General features: G+C 38.1%; 1 long non-coding RNA gene across 1 annotated transcript in view; it reads right to left on the reverse strand.

Moving 5' to 3' along the window:
- Positions 1 to 283: 283 nt before the first annotated feature.
- Positions 284 to 24,751, reverse strand: part of LOC134731809 (uncharacterized) — a 55,252-nt gene continuing 30,784 nt past the window's right edge. Inside the window, exons 2-4 of the long non-coding RNA XR_010114401.1 lie at positions 5,900 to 5,958; positions 3,993 to 4,128; positions 284 to 411 (exon numbers count right to left, since the gene is read on the reverse strand). This is a non-coding gene — a long non-coding RNA (uncharacterized lncRNA). The remainder of the gene's footprint in view (positions 412 to 3,992; positions 4,129 to 5,899; positions 5,959 to 24,751) is intronic.

Below are 24,751 nucleotides of genomic sequence, written 5' to 3' on the forward strand. Positions count from 1 at the left end.
AGAGAATAGCACTAAGAAACACAGAAATCTTTTCTCTTCTCTGCAGGCGTTTGTCACAGCGCCAGTTCCTAAGTGCACAAACTTTTGGCAGGATGAATCACTTTGATATACTTTTCCCAGGGTTCAAAAAGAAAAGATAAACAAAGAACTTGTGACTTCAGGAGGAGCAAAGGTAGCTCCTAACTTCGGGAGTTTATGAGGTAGCTCATCTTCTTTACACTTCTGGCAAAGGGGAAGGGAGTGTCAGTAAAAAGAAATTACCTTGTTAGTGGTTTCTGTGACTGCAGGTTTGGCGCCTGAGGGCACATTCTGTGAGAGTTTGCTGCTATTTTCCACAGGTAAAGCAGAGGGCAGCTTCTGTCAACAAAGGTTGACACTCCAAGGTTTTGTTTTGGTTGGCTTTATTCCTGCCTTTTAAGGCACAGAAAAGTATTAATCATTTAAAACTGGTTTTCAAAAGGTATTTGAATTTTCATTAACCATATTTCTCAATGAGTTAAGTCAAACAGGAAAGGCAAAATACAGTTGACGTTTCTTTTGGATTTTATGAGAACAAACAGGATGTGTCTAATTAAAACTTCAGCTTTAGTTTATTTGGCAATTAGTTTATTTCTTCTAGGATAAGAGTGTCTATAACTACACGAAGATTCAAATGTTGAAGAACAAATGGCACAGAGATGAGGATGCATTTACATACTAGCCTATGTTTATTCTCTTTCACTTTCCTGCAGCTCTTTGAAGAACAAATGGCACAGAGATGAGGATGCATTTAAATACTAGCCTATGTTTCTTCTCTTTCACTTTCCTGCAGCTCTAAGAGCTGTTCCTCACCAGCCAGTCTTGTATCACCCCATTGAGTAAAACACATTTTAAACCATCAGAGTCATGACTTTTGGATAATGTATTTTTCTGGATATTTGCCAAGAATTTGAGATGTAAGAAATAAACATTCAGCTTCAGTTTTTGATACAATTGGATTAGAGCCAACAAACTATAGCCCAAGTCAAGTGTCTTCACTGATGCTGCACCAGTGACGTCATAATTGGAGGTTAGGAGACCTCACAGGATCTCATTTGTTACACTCACTAATTTCTTAGTCAATCTTATTGCTTTCTTCCCACTCTCTGTCAATTGATGAAAAATCAGAATATTGCCTAGACTAATGGGAATGTGATAATATCTGGCTCTGTAGATGGTGAGTGGAAGAAAGGGAGGCTTAATCTCCATGATCTTCTAGTCCCTTGCTGCAGGTGGGCAAAGTCAAACAGAGGTACTGACTGTCCCAGACTAACCCTACTTGGCTGCATCCTGAAAGGTCCACTGTAGCTAGGCTCAGCTCTGCAAATGCAACACTCTAATCTTGCTTGTTTTTTCAACTGACCCAGAGTGATCAGCTTCTATAGACTGACATTGGCCAAATACCCACAAAACTGATTTAAAATACCAATTTATTATTATTTTATTTTTTTTTTTTGAGATGGGAGTCTCGCTGTTTCCCAGGCTGGAGTGCAGTGGCACAATCTCGGCTCACTGCAAGCTCCACCTCCCAGGTTCACGCCATTCTCCTGCTTCAGCCTCTCAAGTAGTTGGGACTACAGGTGCCTGCCACCACGCCCGGCTAATTTTTTGTATTTTCAGTAGAGATGGGGTTTCACTGTGTTAGCCAGGATGGTCTCCATCTCCTGACCTCGTGATCCATCCACCTCGGCCTCCCAAAGTGTTGGAATTAGAGGCATGAGCTACCACTCATAGCCCCAGTTTATTAATTTACAATGATAAATATAACTCCCAAAGGCTCAGAGTGGCTCTTGAGCATGACCAGATCATTCTTTCCTCTGGAGAAAATGTTATGTGGGAATCTAAATTATATTTAAAGGGCAGCTTGGTGAGTTCAGTGTCACACAGTGCTAATAGGGTGTACCACCAAGCAGTGGCAACATGTGCTACCCAACTCCAACTCCATTTCCAGGAACAATTCTCAGAGAGGATAGGAGGGAATGTTATTTGCTCAGTGCTGACACTGTGATAAATTAGCCCCCTGGTGTTTTTCTAGAATTGAGATATATCATCACCACCCCTTAGTGATAAGGCAATAACCTTTTAAATATGTAATCAACATGTATTGAATAGAAAACAGCATTCTTTTCCTGAAAAAACAAAGTACTACAAAATACTCTAATGACTTTAACAGGACTAAGGGAGAATGTCCAGGGCCTTTGATTGAATTTGGGAGACAGCCTGCATCTTCTCTCTGACAACTGGAAAATACAATGCTTCTTGGGCAACATACAAATTAGACTCCACTCAGAAGGAGTCTAGTGGATGAGCAGATGATGACAGTTCTGTGGATGAACAAATGACGTGCTCATCCATAGTGTGCTCTCTGCTTGTATTCACCTTCAGAAAGTGACATTTTCTGACCTTGCTCCCCAATGTGGAACTGTGTCCTGCTATGCCTGACTGTTGTGTGCCGTTTTCCCACGATACCAGCCAAGAGTACAGGCAAGACGCTTTGTAGCCACAAATGCTCCTTGTGCTGATGGAACATCTTTCCCATCAGAACAATTTTGGTTCAGTAATAAAATGAAGGGGACTCTAGAGGATCTTTCATGGCCAGCAAGGTAGAAGAGGTGTTTTAGCCCAGTATCTACTCAAGAAGTGGCATAAAAGGAGTTGAAGCCATTTGCCAACATATTCAGGATAATAAGTAAGATTCTCATTTAAGGAATAACTTATTAAAGTCAAATGCATAATTGGGGAAATCCTCTCAATTTCCCCATCTCCTTTCCCAATATCTAAAAGATATGGAGAAATAAATTATTTTTTATTAATAATAACAATAAATTATTTTTTTCTTTTTCTCCCTGAGTGAATAAATTTGTTCATGGGAAATTTTGTCAATTCAACAATAATGATAGCAATAACTAATAGTTACAGAGCACTTAGTATTTTTTCTCAGATATTGCACCAAGAACTAGAAGAAATCTTCACAACTATTTCATGAGTTAAGTACTGTGACTGGCTCTAGCAGGCATTGGGGTGAGAGAACTGGGCAAGCTGCTTAACTTCTATATGCCTCAAGTTCACACAGCTTGTAAGTGCAGCGCTATTGCTTAAGCCCAGGGCATATGACCATAGATCCTGCATTCTTAATTACAAAGCAGTGCCTCCTCAAAATTTCAAACTATAAATACTTGAGTAATTTGGCCTAACCCATTATAGCCATTAATATCGCCTCTATAAACTTGATTACCATGCTGAAGTTTTTTATTCCTTTTTCCTTCATGAAAAATAAGGCAAATGCAAAATTAGAACAACCTCCTGTCCAGTGAATGACTTTATTACCATCTCAGCCAATACTGAAATCCCCATTCCAAAAAAAAAACAAGATCTCCACCACCCACATTACCTTCACTGTTAATATTTATAACATGTGGTGAAAGAGTTTAGAAATAAACTTCATTGTTCCAACAAAAATTTAAAATCTTCCAAATTGGCTAAGGGGCTCTACTTCCATAAGGTCTCCTCCTTAAATGTAGGCCTTTTGCCAGTGTGTCTGACAAAGTGAGTCTCAAAATTTTAAAGTTATCGGACCATCTTTTGGCAGGTTAAAGAGTGTTCCAGGTGTCAAATGCACTCCTAGAACTGCAACTCCAAAAAATAGAATTCCTTCACATTTGTATATTAGAATTTAACCAGATGTTCATTATTAGGAAAAAGAGCCAAGTTAACTAAGCAAGGATCAATTCATACTCTACTATGAAAATTATTGAGTTTAATATAATTCAGAGGAACTCAATTACTTTTAGAAATATTTAGCAATAATCCTCCAATATTAGCATTTAACTTTGTGAAGATGGGCCCCCAAACTTTATTTTTCAGTTAAAACAGCAAGGAAAGAATCTATTTTTTTGACTTTTCAATTTTTCTAAGATGTTTCGTAACAGTGAAAATGCATCAATGTCGGGGAGGATTATTCAGTGTTCACTCACCATATTACTGTAGGAAGTCGTAACCAGTAGAATCCTTTTCTGCTTTTATTTCTCTTAGGTTTTCAAAGGAGAACATCAAAGAGGGTTCTGTTTCAGGCATAATGGTCCCTTCTTTTTCTCGTTAATCTCTTGATGCCTAGAAGCCCAAGAAACATAGACATTCTCCTTCTCTCCCATCTTCCAAAACCACATACAAGGGAATGAAGCTGTTCTGCAACATAATCTCACAAGACAATTGATGGGATCATACTGATTCCCTCTTGCTCAGTGTTTATTATTCCCTTTGTTCACCCATCCATCTTCCTATCTCACTAAATTTGTATATATCCTCATATTTTCAACCAATGAGCCTATACTTCAAATACCTTCCATCTGTTTCAACTTTAATCTTGGAGGGAGACACAGCACCTTTAGAACAGACAAAAAGGAAGTGGGTACATATAAGTATTTCACATAAATAATCCCAATATATTGGTGTAATAAATGTAATCCCAAACATCTACCTAATGAGTATATTAAAGATTAAAACCTGTTCTCTGAATTTTCAATCTTTGTTTCTTCTTTCCTATTTGTTAGGCTGGGACATCATTAAGGTTATCCTTGAAGTCTAGAGAAAAAAATGTTCTATCTTCTTGTATTGTTCAGAGACTAGAAAGGAAGTCAAATACTTTAGCTCACCCAAATATAGCATTAATTCCTGCTGAGGAAAGTCTGATTGAGAAACATCCCCAGCTGGATACTCTTATGTAACAATTTGTCTAGTCAGTTTCTTGGTAAACTAAATGTTTCAACTTTAGCAACACCTATGCAGAGTTGCTTAATTTAGATCTTTTGAATCCTCCCACCAAAAAATAATAAAGAATCCAAGTAGCATGACTTAACCCTTTAGTTCAATTGAACAAACATATATTAAGTATAAGGATATGGGCACTTATGTCACTAGTTACAATAATGAACTGTTTCCTAAAATGCCCCTGGGACCTTACAAACAGAGCAGCAGCAGCAGCTATAATGGCACCAGTAGCCTCATGAGTAATGGAGATGGCACCTTAATACACATCTGGGGGCATCGACAAGCTTAGCACAGTCATCGAGGCCATTTACAGCACCGGTGCTTTCAGAGACACAGAGCAGGCTGCTACCCTTAGTGTCAGCAGAGAAACACAGGCATCACCTCAGAGCAGAGATGTTATCAGAGTGAAAATTTTAAAACAGGCAGTTCTGCGTGGTGGCCAAAAGGACTGGTTACCAGATCATACATTCTAGACACTCCTTAGAGAAATTATGTGGGAAGAACATGAGGACACTGAAGTTCCCACAAAATAGGCAAAGATACAGCCAAAAATACTATTTTGAAATTGTAATTGTGATCCATTTTTTTTACCTTCAGACTAGTATGGACTGGGAAATACACTGACCCTTTGTTTTAGTTGTCTATTGCTGCATGAAAGCCTCATGATATTTACTGGATTAAAGCACCAACCATATTGTTAATTTTTGTGATTCTTTGTTTTAATTGGGCTTAGCTGGGTGGTACTTCTGCTCCATGTGATGCTGACCGGGGCTGCAGTTATCTGGGGTTCAATTGGGCTGGAATGTCCAAGATGGTTCACTTTCATGCCTGACAGTTGATATTGGCTCTTGGCCAGGAACTTAGCTGAGACTGTTGAACAAAATGCCTGAAAACAAGCTCTCCATGTGATTCGTGCACTCATTAGCTTGGCAGCTGGGTTTCAAGAGGAAGCAACCTCAGAACTAGTGTTCTAAGAGAGGAAAAGCATATGCAGCAAACCTTCTTCCCAAAGGCTTAGGCCAAAAACTGACACAGCATCACTTCCCTGTGTTCCACTAATCAAAGCAGTCACCAGCTCAGCCCAAGTTCAAAGGAGTGGAGAAATAGACTTTACCTGTGAATTTGTGGCCATCTTTCAACTGAATAACCTCTGTCCTTTGGTTTCAAGGAAAGCTAAAACAGCCAACAGAGAAAGGTATTATTACCACAAACAACTCAGATGGGACTAGGATGAGGAAGTAGGTGTCAATCAGAAACATCCTGGTTATGGTTGCCCCAGACTCCTTTTACATGTCTTAAACTCCATTTTTCAGATTCAGTCTGAACTGCTGCATTTATATGATCTCCATTTCCTAACATTACACTGCTGAATGGAAAACACCTCTGTCTGGTCAGGAAACCACAATTCTTTTTTATCTGTTTCACTTTGCACTTGATGTTTTATACTTCCCAGTGTCAGAAGGAGAGGAACTAGGGCCTGTGCAGCCTTCTGAAGAATCATTGACTTCACATCAGATTCACGTGCACGTGGGGTTTTAGAATCTGTACTCCCAGGCTATACTCCAGATCCAATGACTCAGTATGTCTGAGGGCATGCCTGTGTGCACACACAAAACTCTCCAAGTGATTCAGATATGCACCATTCTGTTAGAACCACTCTTAAAATGGTTATTGTTTAGAAGTTAATTTAGGGTTTTTAAATTCTTTGGAAGAAGGCTGTCATGAACAACTAATACATACAGAAGGTAATTTTCCTTATAATAGATCCATTTGCACAATTTCCTAGATCTTACCTATACCTTTGTGATTAAAGTTAAACATAACCCCTCCCATATGATTTGTCTTTGCCACAATCTCTTTTAAGTACCATTGGACTAATTGTGATGAAAAACTGAGGCACAGTCAAGGCCGGCTGTGTGAAGCTGAGACAGGGTTTCTGATTCCTTTGCATGGCGGACAGCTGCTCTCCAGAGTCCCAGCCTGTTCAGAACAGTTACACACGACGTGATCAGCCTGTCATGGGGCCTGTATGCAAGCATGAAAACTCTGGAACCAGCGTCACAGTGCGCAATCTGCGGAATGACCACTCACAGGGCAGCCGTACCTAGGTACTGTGCCTTTGGCGTGGTGAAGCAGCCACGAAGCAGGCACCCAGCCAGCACTATGCATGCCAGCAGAAAAGAGAGAAATGCCCAGGAGACAAGGCAAATCCTCCTTCCTGTAAAGACTGTCTGCATGCCTGCTTGAATACTGACTGCCTGCAGAAGGAACACTGAGTTGTTGGCAGAATCATGCCTCCTATGGGCTAATGTGACCATAATCTTTCTATGCCTCAGTTACCCCGGAGGAAAATAATATCGGAGTCCTGGATTCCTCCTGGGGGTGCTGTGAAGAGTAATGAGATAGTGTCTATCAAGTGCCCTGAGGAGAGTTCCTCAGAGAACCATATAAAGACAAGGTGCATCATTAACGCCCATGCAGCAGGCCCACTGTCGGGGATTTCAAAGCCTCACCCCAACTCAGTTGAAGGACAGTGCAACTAAGACAGCCTCTCTAACTATACATGTCTAAGTCTAAACAGCAGGCTCACGCTAACTGCTGACATATTAAGAAAAAACAACACAATAACAACAATCATTGGATTGATCATTGGATGCTGCATTCATTGGGCAATCTCTGTTTTCTTTGATAGAAAGGCAGTAGCCCGCAAGCTTTCTTCCCTGGGCTGACAGCCATTTCTATAAAGCCATGCGTTTTTTCAGAGCAGCCTATGGTGACATAGCAACCCAGACATATGGTGTCATTATTCAGCCGACACAAATTTGACACTTAAGTGAATTTATTATATTTTGCTTTGCTCCTGGTGCCTGAAAGGCTTTGCCACTGTCTCTTCATAGAGCTTGTCACAGATGTTGATGTATTTTCCTCCTCCATGGCCGGGTTTTACTGTGGAAACTGATACAACTTCACGATAGAATTTCTAGATGAATTATTCACGCATTGCATGCTTTCTGCACACAGGGACTTGGAAGAAATCCATACTATTCAATAAATGGTCTTTCTAATCCTCTTTAGCAGAGCATTCTCTCCTGGTTTAAACTGTTTCTATTATCGCCTTTGTAATCATAATGTTTTGGATAAAGTATTTCATAGTTGATAGCTTGGTTAAAACATTTACAATATTTCACATTAACGTGCAACAAAATTGCCCAGGCACTGGGATGAAACTGATCCATTCTAGCAACAATAAACCATATGGGCAAAATTCTCATCAGCTCAACTTTTGCTCACTTAAACACACACACACACACACACACACACACACCACCATCACCACCAGCAACAACAAACCATGAAAACTTGAAGTCAATTCTACTTCCACTGATTTATAGAATAATTCCTAAAATATCTCAATATTTGTTGTTTTCAACAGAAAAGGCCTCTCTTAATGCTAATACCATCTGTAGAGATGAGTTTTTAATTGAAAAAAATGTTCAACTTGATAGAAAGGAGTCAGATGAACTCATCACTGGCCTCTGAGAAAAGATTAATGAAACAAAAACATATCAAGCTTCTTTAATACCTGGAGAAGCCATAAGGATACCTCGAGTGACATTATGGGCTATGGTACATGGGAGTGAATAACTTTAACATGACACAGTAAGCCCGTTGAAGAATTAAGAAGTAGAATTACAGTTTTTAAAGTATACTGACCTGTTGACCTTTAAGATTTAAGACTTTGCCTTGGGGTCATTTCTTGACCTAGTTTTTGTTTTGTTTCATTAGTGTTTTTTTTTTATTCCCCACTGAAATAATTTTTTAACATTATTCAGCTAAATTCTAAGTGGTTGGAATGTTAGTTCTTCCCTATCATTGCCTTACTTTTAATTTAATTAAATGCTTGAGAAGTACATGTTTTTAAATAAGAAATCTCTACTTTTAGAATTTGCTTTACGTTCAAAAAGCACTGACATTCTGAATCGTTCCTAGAACAGATGGCAAAAGAATTGCACAAAAGCACAAAGGAAGATGAAATTCTAGCTAATGATTATTATTTGAACAAATTCAGGCTAAGTGCAGTAGACTTCATTTACTACACTTTGAGGTCCATCCATGCATAACTTCCCCCATGTGTTGTCTATGGCACCACTCTTTTCCCAGCCTCTCAAAACCTCAGCATTGGAGTCATCTTTGGCTGCAACTTCTCACATCCCATATCCACCCCCCAAGTTCTGACAGTTATTTCTTGCTTTGAAACATATCTTCTATTCAAATCTCTTTGTATTCCTCTACCTTACTCCAAGCTCCTGCTGTCTTAATTCGGATAGATATCCATGATATTTGTCCCATTTCATCTTCTAGTGCTCAGAAATTTCCCTCATCTGAGTCTACCTTGTATATCATTACCAGGATAATCTTCCTCATATATGATTTTATTATATCCCCATTTAAGAATCCATAATAATTTTCTATTATCTAGGTTTGTTACATGTATATGTGTTTATATGCCATATATATAAATATATGCCATATATATATATATATATATATCTGCCAGACGTATAAACTCATTTAATCCATGTAACAATCCTATGACATAGAAACTATTACTTCTTCCTTTTTATAGATGAGCCCACTGAGACACAGAGAGGTTAAATAATTTGCCCAAGGTCACACAGCCAGAGAGCAATGAAGCCATGATTCAAATCCAGTCTGTGCTTTTAACAAATATACTATGCTGCCTCGATCTGGAATAACTAGCACCCACATGTTTTATATTTTTTAAACAGTTTTCATTTATTTCTCACTTGCCCAAACCTTTCAGTCAGATGCTGTTCATCCCTAAATTCATCTTGTCTTATATCATTTTAATAAAAGGAACCATTTAAGTGGACTACTCTCCTCTGTGTATATATTTCTACCTCTTGTACCATCCATCGCCTGTGATGTTTCTCTTGCCTGGGAGGCCCTCCCATTTTTCTCTCTTTATGTAACTTATATGTAATTCAGTTCCTTAAATGAGGTTCTTCTGACCTCACATGAGTCTCCTCCCTTCTTTATCCCCTCTCAGTGTGTGCGGACACACAACCCAACTTGTCTACACTTTCTTTGCAGAGCCTCCTTCTGACTTCCATTGTTCTCTGAAGCTTCCTCCACATTCTCACAGGCAGGACTTGTAGGTATGTTAACAGAGCTCTGATGACAACTGAGATGGTTGGTTTGTCCCTTGATTTTTACCACATTCCTCTGTGTTGGGATCACTTCACATGTCTACTTTCCCCCCACCACCAGATTATTAGTTCCTCAAAGGCAGGTGCTGCAAAACCTCTGCCTATGTCATAGCATAGCAGAGAGTCAGGAAGTATTTTTAGTACATCAGCATACAGTTCCATTTTGATTTCTACTTGTTGCATATGTGTACATATATGTGTGTGTGTGTGTGTATGTGTATTCAAGCATGTGTGTTTTATTTTCTACCAATATTGTAAATTCAATGAAGACAGATCTTGCTTCTGTTTTCCTTGCATTTCTCATCAAATCAAGTACAATGTAATACCATCAATCCTCACTAAATGCCTGCTGTATGAATGGGTGAGTTATTAAAATTACCCCAGGAAATGAAGATCTTTGGCTTGAATTGCCAAGTGTTAAAAATGGCACCACTCAAAAATATATAGTCAACCACACATTAAAAAGTACTAAGAATAACTCAATATTTCTTGTATGGAACAGTTGCATTTTCTTCTGAGAATCCATATGTTAAAGTCTCCCTCTGTATTTCCCACATGAGCACTTAAGTCCAGAACTCAGAGTGTACCTGGCTTCAAACCAAGTACATTAGTTATTTTGGAATTGCAGAATTAATAGTCATTCTCCCACTTGCAGATCTACCTCAAATAAAAATTGTATTTCATTTGGATTAACAGTTGTAACTCATAAATTCAGCTACAGAAAGCTGCACTAACACAACTCTGTGGCACTTATCCCATTGCCATGCTTCAGAAAAATACTAGCAATTATGATGATTCACTTATTATAAATAAAGAGAAATCTTTTCTCCCAATGCTTAGAATGTGGATATGGAATATGTATTTTACTTATTCTAAGAATCAAAATTGTATGGTAATATTGTGACTTTCAGGCCAAAAGCCAGAGCCATATACAAATTCAGAAAACCATTTTGGCAATTCAAAGTTAACATCCAGATATTTTGTAACAGAGCCATGATATATCATTATCAAATGCCTCATAACTATTAAACACAGAACCAACAATAGATCCATTAGAAGGCAATTTTATAAATAAGCAAATATGTCTAATAGAAGATGTTATCTATCTTAATATTTATATTATGAAATATAACTATTATTAATAGATTTCTATTACCTTAAAAGTAAAAAAAGAGAAGAGAGTCAACATTTCTAGGACTAAGGGAGGCTCAGCCCTAAACGATGTGGTGTGACAATGAATTAGAAAACCACAGACTCTGAGAGACCAGCAGCTGAACAGGAGGGAGAAAGAGAGAAATGCACTTTTTCAAGTAGTTTTATTACTTAAGTTAGGTATAAAAAGAAAAGTCAAAGAGCAAAGGCCGTTTACACAGCAGTTTTAGATGAGAATCCAATAAATCATGTCATATTTATACAACATGGAGAGAACTGTTGACTTCCCATTTTTTTTCAGTCACTCCCCCACACACAGAATGTGTCTCCCTCACATGAAAGTTGGAAGCTCCTTCCATTCTGGAAGGCACTGACAGAGATATGAATATGTAATATCCCGGTAATACAGTCATACTGAAAACTTGGATTTAATTTATACAGTTACCACTTGGGGGTTACCTCACATGTTGTTTAAATCAAAGCTAATGGCTTTTAGTAACTCCAAGTTAGTGCAGAGGTAGTTTGGCCATTTAAAAATAAGTGCTTCCATATACAAACGAGTAGATTTCCGCATACAAATAAATTGTCATTTTAAAAGGCAGTGGGGGACCAGTCACTCACACACATTCATTGAGCACTGATTATGCAGTAAATAGGAGCTAGACAAGATGCTGTGGGTACAGAGAAAAAGGTGATCCCAACCCTGCAGGAGCTCACAGGCCCACAGGGCAAACAAAGTCAGATCACTTTTAAAATAAAGATAAGTGCCTCCAATTCAGTATGTACAGAACACAGAGAGATTGCATATTACCTAAGGGATGAGCCTGGAAATGCTTCCTGGAAAGACTGACATTTGGTCTGAGACTTGCAGTATGAGAAGATAACTTCATTTACTACACGTGATCACTTTGGAAACCAAATAAAATGGACACAGAGGAGGTGGTTTTAGGATATGCGCCTTAGCAGGAATTAAGATCCAGGTTAGCTGTAAATACGTATTGTGATACAAAAACTATTTGATGAACCCTTTAGTCTGTCTTGCACTACACTAAGGCATAGCAGAGAGTGCAAATGAGGAATAAGTGAAGGTCTTCAGAGTCTATAATTTAATTAGAAGATAAAAGTCAAACACGTGGCAGCCAAATAACACGACAGGACACTAGAATCTTTAGCTGTTTCAAAGCCAAGTATGAATCACTTTCTATTCTTACCCAATCCTCTTTCCCACAACTTTTCCTGTTAATGATGTGTTTGCACAAGAGACAATACCCACGCATAATTCTCATAAAGATTTTTCATTTGTTTGTATATAAATCTAACAACATCAAGAACAAAGCAATTATCCTAATAGATGGACATAGCAAGAGACCAAACTTGGGTTCACATTTCTTCATATTTGTGGTAAATCCCATGCAGTCTTGCTTCATAACAAAACAGACCTCATGTTAGAGGCCATGTTCTTTCTCAGAACCAAAATGTCATCTTTATAGCTTTTATGCAAAGTTACAGATGAGGAGGACTCAAAGGAGTCAACCACAAGTTGAACATACACCAAGTTGAGAAACCAGATTTACAATGTAGTTACATAGCTATTCCTCCACTAAATCACATTCACTCGATCTGAGAAAACACCATTGGTGCATTCTTCCATTTAGTGAAGCGATTTCACTTCACTGAGGAGTCGATCTCTTAAGGTTTTTTACTCCTACCCACAACGGGATGCAGTAGTTTGCTCTAAGAAAAAACACTACAGGTAACTAATTGTACAAAAATGTGAATGTGGGCCTAAATCAAGACTGCCTCCACTTGCACTCACTTCAGCAATTTGTTTGACTCTGATGAGCCTCAATTTTGTCATACATCAGACAGGCACAATGATACCTACTGAATCATTACAGGGCTTACAGATTAGAGAGAAGGGACAACATACATCCACTCTGAAAGCAGATTAAGTCCCTGATTTGAAAAGCAATGTTAGGACGAATGACATGGCCACACAGATTTGAAGTGTATGCACAGAAGGGACACTACTGCCTGAAATACTATCCACACAAAGGGGAACCCCCCTCGGCAGCCTTGAGAGGCTTGGCTACCCCTGCATCACCCTTTCAGACTTGGGCTCATATCGGCTGTTGGGAAGAAATGATATTAATAATCTATGCATTTCCATTTAAAGAAATGCTAAGGTTCCCTAACGTTTAATAGCCTTTCCATAAGTAGTGACAATTATATTCCTTATTACCAAATAGTGAGATACTGGTTTTTATTTTCAGAAATATAAAGTGATTATAATATGGAACATCCACTTTGCCAGTAGCTACATGAGCTTGGAGAGGTCCATTAGGAGTACAAATCACAAGGAACACAAGACACTGCTTCTTAATTTCATGCTCTTCTCTCCCTCACGTCAATTTCTCATCTATTGGAGGATACATGGGTATCCTCAGTGAACTCCTAATCCATGTCCTCCCGACTCCCACGTGGTAGCCTTCCTCTTTCCTTCTGCAGTTACTGGGATGCCTGACACCTACTACCATGCTTGAGGATATCCACTCTCCAAAGCCACTTCAGCTTCTCAAGCCATCCAGGCCCCAAGGCACACACCGCATCAAAGCTGCATCTTGCCAAAATTGTCACAGTCTCAAGCGTTCATCATGTCACCCCCCCACCAGAGATCTCTCCCACTGAAGTGGAGAGAATTCCCCCACTGAGGGCCCTGGCCTGTGACTTGGCTCGTGGTCGCTGCCCCTGGAACTGTGTGCGGCACACCACCTGCTGCTAAGTTGTGTGCAAAGGCCCTGTCGCTTCCCATCCTCTTCTCCCCGGGTCACAAAAGTACTACCTCGTTCTGTTCCCTGGTATCTTCGACACTTTACTAGGAAAGTGAAAAGCCTCTCTTCCTTGTTTCACTTGAGTCCTCTCCACTGGGATCTGGCACAATCCCCAAGAAAAATAAGAAGAGCACGTAGAAGATCGACAGGAGTGCCACACACATGAACCTGCCACTCTGCTTTCATTTAGGCCTTCATTCTGCAGCCCTTTCTCCACTTTAGAATAACTGCCTGAGGATGACTCACTCTATCTCAGGAGGCTTCCTGGACTTCTTTCAAATAGCTCCCAGACAAGCATGTGACAAGCTTTGCGGATGTGTTGGAATCTCAGAGGGTATATATTTTGAGTTCAAGTGGCGGCCCTTGCTATAGTCATAAGTTAAAGATTTATAACCTACAGCTTCTTGATAAATTACTTTAATATGAAACACAGTGTTGGAAATAAAAGAGCATTTTATTTTCCTAAAACTACATTCACTCCTCCTCCCCACACATAGAAATTATACACACACTCACATATACACGAAAATTCAGCCATCTTCTGTTCTCATAACCCTCACCAAAACTAAAATGTGTGATACTCACTAAGACCTTTGTCTCAGAAATCCCATTATTCTATAAATGTGTTCAGGTTACATATTTCTAGCCTACAGAATTTCTGCTTACATTTCCTCATGGACAGAGCTTTCTGTTGCTCAGCTGATAAACTACACTGGTTGTACTTATTCATGAGATCAATATAATCCATAGAAAAATGTTATTTACATACATGCCTATTTAGTTTAATTATTAGCTTCAAGGATAATTTGTGACAATGCATTAAATTTTTCTTTGTATTACTCTAAAATTTGTATTTCAGAAGGCTGTTGGCAAGGCATAGGAAATGAATTCAGAATCTTGCCATGATGAGAGAATACATACTAATACTATTTTTTAAAGTATAATAAAAATTGTTTCTGTATTAATAACTTAAAGCATTTGCAATGTTACAAGATTTTTCACTGCATGCACAAACTGAAAAAGAACTTCTAAACGTATTTAAGAATACTCTTCAGCAATTTTAGTGGCTCTCTAAGAGTGACTTCATTAATCATTGCTTCACTCAGGTAATTTACTCTTCATGCTGCTCCAGTGAATTCTCCAGTTGTCTTTAATCTTTCCCAGCATCTTCCAATTGCTCAACTTCGTTCTTATCTCTGGGGCTGTTCTGTTACTCCTCCGTCAGACACAAAGCAACACACAACTGAGCGATCGCAACAGCTGAAAGAACTACCTGGCCAGAGCACATGCAAAGCAAATGCAGAAATCACTCTCTAGAGCAATGGGAAAGTCTCTTTTGAGGAGATTTAACATATTTTCTGTAAGCTTTAGTACACTTGGAACAGATAAAAATCTATGTGTATAGCATGTGTGAGAGAAAGATTTCAAATAAATTACCCCTAGAGGCATAAGCATACGTTCAGCTACAGCTTTAACAATATTTTCTAATTTGATTCATTCCCAATGAGTTTTGCCATGAATTTCAATGAGTCCTTCCAACTTGCATGTTGCAGTTTCTTTTTTCACACATAGCTAATAGCCCTGGAATCAGATAGTTAAAATTTTGTTTAACCTGAAGTCATTTTTTAAATAATTCTATCTTTCAGGTCTGAAAGGTTCATTTTGCTGTTAACAGATACAACCGAGGCAAATCCAATGTCATTTATAAATTTTATGTTTTTTATATTCAATATATAAAAAACAAAAAATATTTTTGGTATCTCGTAATTAGATGTTTTATTGTGAGACATTGATACTGAGATACAAAGAAAAATAATTATTCAAGAAGGGAAAAAGCTATGAAAACAGCTTATACAATTGCCAGATTGAACTGTCAAGAGAAGCAAAAGTTCTTAGGTTTACCACAGGCACATATAAACAACCCAGCCAACAGCAATTCTTTGTTGAAACTCTAGGTATTCATGACTCAAATATGAAATAATGCATCTTTCCTTGATGGTTGGTTTCTAGAAAATACAAAATGTCCAGGGTCCATAGTTCATATTTCAGGCATCATTCTTCTTAATGCACAAAGATTTTGCAAGCCTGACCTAGATGTGAGGTCTTCCAGACCTGTGCTTTACTTTGTGGATGGGTATGCATGTTTTACAACATTCTTTCAAATGTTTAATTACAAAGAAGGACTTGCAATATCTCCTACTTCCAACTCAGAATTGGACATTTTCAAGCATGGCTATTCTGCCTGCCTTCCAAAACATGGTGTGGGGCTGGTACTGATAAACCTTGGATTCTTCAATTTCCTCTAATCAGAACAGAAACAAAAGAAACCTTCTGTCTTGTTCTGCACTATTTTCTTGTGATCTAACTTTCCATTCACTTGCAGAGTGTCAGGGCACTGGGGGAACAGTGAATTCTCCATGGGTGAGCCCAATTTGACTGCTTTTCTCCTGGTCATCAGCTCAATGTTCCACACCACTTAGCGGTTGAGATCTGAGGAAAGCTCAGGCATGAAGCCTCAACACTATGTTTCTTGCTCTAAACGGCTGCTCTGAAGTAGCTGGAAAAGTCAGGGAGACAGACACAGCTTATCAGAGTTGCTCCTCAGTCTAACAAATGGTTCCGTTGAGTGGAGCACTCTCAATGCCTACTACTTAAAAAAAGGAAAAACATCTATTTAATCAGTGTAGTGACCAAGGAGGGAAGCAACGGCATAACCACCAGGGTCTTGCATAGGGTGCACCAGGAAGCCCATGTGTCATGGCTCATGTAACGAAGGACCTTGGATTTAGACTTTGGACTTGATCCCTGAATGAGGTTATCCGTATAGTCACTTTTAGTGTGGTCCACATAAAGGTGAATGTGTTAAACACACACATTTAAAACATCCTAAACATTTTAAATGTATTTAGTATATTTTAAATATACTAAACATTTTTCTGTAGTCTTGTCTGGATGTTTATTTTAAGATACTGAGAGAAAAAAATAAATACACAGCACTTACTACATTCAAAACACCATTTAAACACTTAATGTGAATGAAATCACATATTCTTTATAGCCATCCTGCAGTAAGGACTGTTACTATCCTGATCTTACAGATGAGTAAACTGAGGCACAGAGTGCTTACGTAATTCATCTGAGGTCACACAGCTAGTAAGTTGGCAGGGACACCCAGTTTCTAACCCAAGCTCCAGAGTCTATACTCCAGACTGCTATACTCTACTGCCCGCTCTGAGAGGTGGGCTCTGAGAGGCCCTGGCAACTGTCCAGTCTCTTATGCTTTATCCTGAACCCAAGGCAGATTACTCTCAGGCTCCAGGTGCTTCCCTTGGTAGATATGGCTAGAGGTCCATGTAAGGTTACTTAGGGACACCACTTGAACCACTGCTTGATTATTGTAGGGCTCCACTTCTAGCTTCTAGGGTAAGTTGTCCTCAAAGCATTATCTGGACAAGCAAGTTGGCCAGCACATATGGCAGTCACTCTCTCTCTGGTTTCGTGGTCCCACACTCTCTCTGTATATTCCCACAGTCCCTCCCTCCCAATGCTATGGCATCAGATACAGGCATTTATTCCTCATTGGTATATTTCCTCCTCAGAGGAGTTTCCTCCCCAGAAAAGTTAGAGTCCATATTAGTCCATTTTCACACTGCTGTAAAGAAATATCTGAGACTGGGTAATTTATAAAGGAAAGATGTTTAAATGACTCACAGTTCTGCATGGCTGGGAGGCCTCAGGAAACTTACAATCATGGTGGAAGGGGAAGGGGGAGCAAGGAAACTTCTTCACATGGCAGCAATGATAGAGAGAGAGAGAGAAAGGGAGAGAGAGAGAGGGAGCTCTGGGGAAACTGACACTTTTAAACCATCAGATCTCATGAGAATGCCCTCACTGTTAGGAGAACAGCATGAAGGAAACCACTCAAATGATCCAATCACCTTGCACCAGTTCCCTCCCTCCACATGTAGGGATTACAATTCGAGATGAGATTTGGGTGGGGACACAGAGCCAAACCATATCAGAGACTAATCAGCATTAGTTCGGTCGTTTTATCTTATTTAGGACCATGTATTATAGTGAACACATAGGCATTTTTGAATATGCTTACGATATTCTTGATCAGCACTAAGCAATCTCCAATTTATCATATATTTTAAACCAAAACAGACAATCCAAATCTAAACATAGCCTGCATTTTACTTCTTCTTTCCTAAGATGTGAAAATTATAACTCATTTTTCAGAAAATTCCCCCAAACATAGGCAGACACTTGGTCTCCTTTTTCCTCATTTCCACAAGATAAAATAATTACAAGCAGAATTTTAAGAAATCATGTATGCATTAGGAACTCAGTCTTTCTTTTTGGTATCAGCTTGTTCAGAGGTATTCCTTTTGAGAAAATCTAGTGGTTCTCTTGATATCAGCAACTTCAAACCTTTTTCTTTACACAGACTATGACATTGTCATTGAATATGGTTTTAGACCACCATGTGAGCAAGTCATTTTAAACAGTTTTTAACATATCCTGTTACTGATGAGGAGTCAAACTTCATATATCAAGCAGTATTAAAAATAGTTATTTCCAGTTGACATGTATCAAGAGATTTTTTCTATGTTTAGACCATCTGACCAAGTAATTCTACTTTGGGGCCTCTGTCCTAGGGAAATAAACTGAAATAACAGAAAAAGCTTTATGCACAAGGACAGCAATCCAACCACCTAATCCTCCCCCAATACAGGAATAGCCAATAAACTATCCACTTAAATGAATATTTTATAGCTCCTAAAATATAAGTGATGAAATTTTATAAAATGTAATATTTTTCTCATTAAATGGAAAGATAAGACAAAATTATATGTACAAGTTAATCACACTTATGTAAAAATCAGGAACTCTGAAGGACAAAAATAATAATAATGATGAAACAAAACACACTAACTCACAGAGAAAGTAATTTTGACAGTAATTTTAAAAGACTAGTGGGATTCAACCAAAAAGGAAAGAAACAAGAATACTCTAGTCCTAACCCAAGAAGCTCTAGAAGCGCCTTTGGGCTTTCGTATTCTTTTGTATAAGGCTGTACTCAAAAAATACTTATTAAATCAATGAATGATGAGAACAGATATTCACAATTACCTAATACGTTGCAGCATACAAAATTGCTGATATTTAACCATTTCGACCAATAAAAACGGCAATTTTACATGATTCAACTGAATAGAGTCAATGAGCCTCTAATACCACATGTTGCACAAGATCCCAGTGAATAATCTGTACCTTCAGCAGTCACTTCCTCTTTCCCTTCTTCTCTCTCCCTCCTTTCTTCCTGTGCTGGCCAAATAATCAGCCTGAAGAAAATCTAGTTGGATATTTCACACAATATTGCTAAAAATAAAGATAATATCTGTCGCTCACTTTTTCTCATGTTGGTGTCATCACATAGACATACTTTAGGGCTTAAACAGGAGAAATGCATAAATCCTAAGATTTCTTTTTTTTTTCTTTGTATATAATTACATGATATCTTGGGATAATAGACACCAATAAGTCTAGTTTCCCACACCTGGCCACCTAAAGAGAAAATCACCAGACAATTTAAAAGATATAGGGCTTTTTCCAATACAAAACAATCAATGGTTCTTTTTCCATATCCTGAGAGCACTCCTGGTGGTCTTCCAACTTATTTCTTTTCATATGTGGAGACAGGGAAATATTGAATGGAAGCTCCATATTTTGCAAAAAGAGTACTTTTATTTTCTATTCACTTCCCTCATCACAATCCCCCTCCCCACTCCCAGGCAACTAACTAGAAACATCATAGGTAACCATGAGGGGAGTCAACCCAGAGAGACCTGGAACAGATTCAAAACAGTTGAACAACATTTCCAGTATTGCGAGCAGTTCTTTGGCAACACTCTACTAAAAAACATTCTTTGAAAAATAATTTATTTTTCACTTTATCTTTTTTTTAGTCCTTCCACTACAAAGAATAAATAATTGACTGTGTCTAATCACCTTTGTAGAATCCCCTACATACCATTTTTTTACTTTACAACAGTGCGAAAGTAATGCATATTCATTAGAAAACATACTTAAGTACACTCATACAGCCATTTTGTTTTTCACTTTCAGTACAGCATTCAATAAATTACATGAGATATGCAACACTTTATTATAAAATTGCTTTGCGTTAGGTGATTTTGCCCAACTGTAAGTGTTCTGAGCATGTTTAAAGTAGGCTAGGCTAACCTATGATGTTTGGGACATTAGGGGCATTAAATGCATTTTCAACTTATGCTATTTTCAGCTTTTGATAGGTTTATTGGGATGTAACCCCATTATAAGTTGAGAAGCATCTTTGTATAAATAGTAAAATAAATATGTAACCCTGTCTAACTACCTTTGTGGAATACCTTAGCCCTTTCAGAATTTCAGAGCCCTCTCAGCCTTAGCCTGATTGTTAAAATCAGCATCCTGGGCCAGGCACGGTGGCTCATGCCTGTTATCCCAGCACTTTGGGAGGCCAAGACGGGCGGATCACTTGAGGTCAGGAGTTCAAGACCAGCCTGGCCAACATGGTGAAACCCAGTCTCTACTAAAAATACAAAAATTAGCTGGGCATGGTGGTGTGCGCCTGTAATCCCAGCCTCAGAGAGGCTGAGGCAGTAGAATCTCTTGAACCTGGGAGGTGGAGGTTTCAGTGAGCCTAGATGATGCCACTGCACTCCAGCCTGGGCGGCAGTACAAGACTCTGTCTCAAAAAAAAAAAAAAAATCAGCATCCAAAAAAGGGAGATCTGTTCATTCACTTTTTTTTTTTTTTTTTTTTTTTGAAAATTGAGAACATGAGCTAGGACAATTATTCATGAGAACTGCTGAAGTAAAACAATTAATATGTTTCCCTCAGTTTTATGATGCTTCTATAACCAAGTGACAGCTATATAAAATGACTAAAGAAATCAGTTGGCCAGGCACAGTGGCTCACGCCTGTAATCCCAGCACTTTTGGATGCCAAGGTGGGTGGATCATGAGGTCAGGAGATTGAGACCATCCTGGCCAACATGGTGAAACCCCATCTCTACTGAAAATACAAAAATTAGCCAGGTGTGGTGGTGCGTGCCTGTAATTCCAGCTACTCAGTAGGCTAAGGCAGGAGAATCGCTTGAACCTGGGAGGCAGAGAATGTAGTGAGCCAAGATTGTGCCACTGCACTCCAGCCTCGGTGATGGAGCGAGACTGTGTCTCAAAAAAAAAAAAAAAAAAAAGAGGAAAGAAAGAAAGAAAAAGGAAGGAAGGAAGGAAGGAAGGAAGGGAGGGAGGGAGGGAGGCAGAGACAGAAAGAAAGAAAAGAAAGAAAGAGAGAGAAAGAAAGAAAGAAAGAAGAAAGAAAGAAAAAGAGAAAGAAATAAATCAGTTGAATTGTAGCAGGATGAGGTCTCAGAAAGAAGTTTACAGTATATTCTGTCCTGCTTGTTACCAAGTTGACAAAGTTCAATTTGTAAGTTGGTCTGATATTGTAACATTTTGTTAGAGGAGCTAAAAAAAAAAATCCTTTAGAAATTACTCACTTCTAGAAAAGTATAAACGCTGTACTAAATACACACCTGCTTTCAGTACCTATGTAAGCAAGACAATATCAATTTTTTTGTGGGAAAACAAACTAACCTAACTTTTGCCAACATTTCATGTACATTTTTACGTTTTTGTTGTCCAAAGACAGATGTGAGTTTTAATACAGTTTACCCATATAAGGAGACAAATTGAGCTTCAAATCTATCCAGGAACTTACTTCATTCTTTTGCTATCTGGTGTCTTTGTTTGGATTAAGACTCAAGACAAAATGAAAAGTATGCAAAAGACATTAAGATTACTGCAATCACCTGAAGATTTGTCACTGTAAAGTTACCTTATGTTCCACCTCAAAATGTTTTAACTTCTTCATTCATTTTATGGCAAACAAACTCTCTAAAACTTGTCCAGTGCTCTCATAAGGACCTTATTTAAACCTAGTGTGTGTCTTTTCTCAATTAGCAATTAGGGATCTAAAGTTTTTATTGTTAACTTGGTAATATATTTTTGAATTATAAAATCAGAGGGAAGTAGTTGGGAAAAGGACTGGAATAGGAGGCATGATTCCCAAGAGCTAGTCTCTGTGTTTTACCATGATTATGTGTTTTACCATTATCAGGGCCTCCGAATACATAAAATGAAAATGTTTTGTTAGATAACTAACTACTAGTTTGCTTCTGCTTTTTCCTGCAGTCCTTTGACCTATTTGGACTTCAGTTTCCTAAAGAATATAATGGAAATGATAACAAAATCAAATGAATTCTAAATTGACTTCCAATAATATGATTTTAATTATATTTTCAATTGTGGATATTATCAATGCATAGAAATGTACATGTTCTAAAAGATCTGACATAGCATGTCATATGTTTTTGTTAAGACATAAAATTGTTAAGAATAAAATTAGAAAAAGCCACCTTCTGGAATTCATACTAAAATAAGACAAGCAGGTAAGATTCACCATCTGTCTAGTAACTCACCTGACGAGATGGTTTTCAAACATGGTGCTCCCTTGATTATCAGTAACACAACTAGTGTATAGAGAAAGGTGTAGAGCCAGGCGTGGTGGCTCACGCCTATAATCCCAGCACTTTGGGAGGCCAAGGCAGGCGGATTGCTTAAGCTCAAGAGTTTGAGACCAGAGCAGCCTGGGCAACATGGTAAGACTCTGTCTCTACTTAAAAAAAAAAAAAAAAAAAAAAAGTGCAGTCTCATCCAACAGCTGGAGAAAGTTATGAATCAGCAAAAGGGTGAACTATCTGGTGGTCTAGAAAAATCTAAGATTATTATATTTACACTAGTATTCAGGGGAAAAGGATGCCCCAGTTCTGAAAGCTAGAGACAGATATCTAAAAAGATAAATTTAGATTCCCCCAACATTTATCGGACACCTGTATACCATCCATCGTGATTGATTATTTTGTGCATTAACTCATTTAATCCTCACAAAACCCTAAAAGTATTACCCTAATTTTACAGATGAGGCTCATAGATGTCCAAGGACTGTCCAGTTTCACCCAGCTGGAATTTATCCCCTATTCTTTGACCCCAAATCCCAATGTTTTTGTGTTCTATTATGCTGACTTTCCAGTGAATGGAGAAAAAAAAGAAGGTTTTTTTCTAACACTCTAGACTTGGAAAAAAGTAATCCATTTCCCTCTGTTAAAACTTTATGTTTGTAACAACTTAATTTATTCTTCACTATTGAAACAATTACAAATGAAACCCCTCCCCTACACATCTATATTTTTCAAACTTTTACCTAAAAATCAAAAGTCAGTAAGTGTTCACCATAATACTGTAAAATAACACAAATCATTAATATGGTTATGAGGCCATAAAATAGAAAAGGTAATATTTTTTTCTATTCATTGCTAGGTTCGTGGCTAAGACTCCTATAATGAAAGGCAGATTAACAGGAGAAAAACATATAAATGTATTTCATATAAGTTTACATGGCACAGGAGCCTTCAGAAATGAAGACCCATAAAACAGGAAAATCTGAATATTTTATGCTTGGGTTTGATGAAGAGTGGACAGTCACGTAAAAGAATAAATAAAAGACAAAAGAGTATGATCTAATGGTAATACACTGGGAGAGAGGGCTTAGTAAGGCCTGTTTGTTCAGATTCTTCTCTGTATTCCTGTGTCTTTAAAGATAAGGGCATTCTTTCCTCTGGGTATAGGAGGGATCCCTCTAGAATGAGGGTATTATGACCTACTTTAAAGGAAGGTCAGAGAGTTATTTTATGGTCTGCTTCAGGGGAGAATGGCAGGAGAAGGTCAGAGAGATCTTCCTGCTTCTGCTGTTCCTCAAATACTAAGGTTCCATATTTGGGGTAGCATATGCTGAAACCCGTCAGTGCTAATAAGCAATTGATTTAAATCAGGATTTAGGCAGCTAAGCACTGTTTACTGCTACTGGGCCCTTACTTGTGGCTACCCCACTGTCAAACGTCAGTCAAATGATAGATGTGCCCAATTCAAAAACTATCTGATATGTGGCTCTGCTAATAGTAGATGCTACAGCAATTATGCCACCAAATTCCTATGGTTGCAACATCAGAATGTCTGATAAGTACAAGATAATTTATATGTTTAGCCAAAGGAAGTGAAATTTATTGCGCCTGTTAACATCTTGCCTTAATACAAAAACACGTAAGTTAGGTTTACAGAAATATTTGACACAGCTTGTAGACCTCTTGTTTATTACATTCTTGGACCCCTAGAAATCAAGTAGAGAACAATGAGGTTAGAAAACCTCCTATGTTAAAGTTAATCCACTGGTATTCTATTCAAAAGTCATCATTCTAGTTTATAAATCACTCCTGTGCATTTAATTAGCATATATTAATTCTTCAATGTACATGTTGATGGTTTAATTTTAACAGGCTCTCTCTGGATGATTCTTTTGTTAGGAATGACAGCAATAAAATGTTTCAATATATTTGTATCAAAACCATTTACAATAGTCTATGACTCAGCAATTCCACTCCCACGTATTTACTCTAAATGATAAGTAAGATAATTGAGAATAATAACAAACTATTTACCCAACAATAAGGAATTGTTTAAAATATAATACATTACATTTTTCCACAAATAGTTGAGAGCTGCTATGTGCTAGGTGACAAAGACTGACTAGTAAACAAGGCAGAAATGATAAATACATTCATGAAATTGG

The sequence above is a fragment of the Symphalangus syndactylus genome, chromosome 11 (genome assembly GCF_028878055.3).
Source record: "Symphalangus syndactylus isolate Jambi chromosome 11, NHGRI_mSymSyn1-v2.1_pri, whole genome shotgun sequence".
NCBI classification, from domain to species: domain Eukaryota; kingdom Metazoa; phylum Chordata; class Mammalia; order Primates; family Hylobatidae; genus Symphalangus; species Symphalangus syndactylus.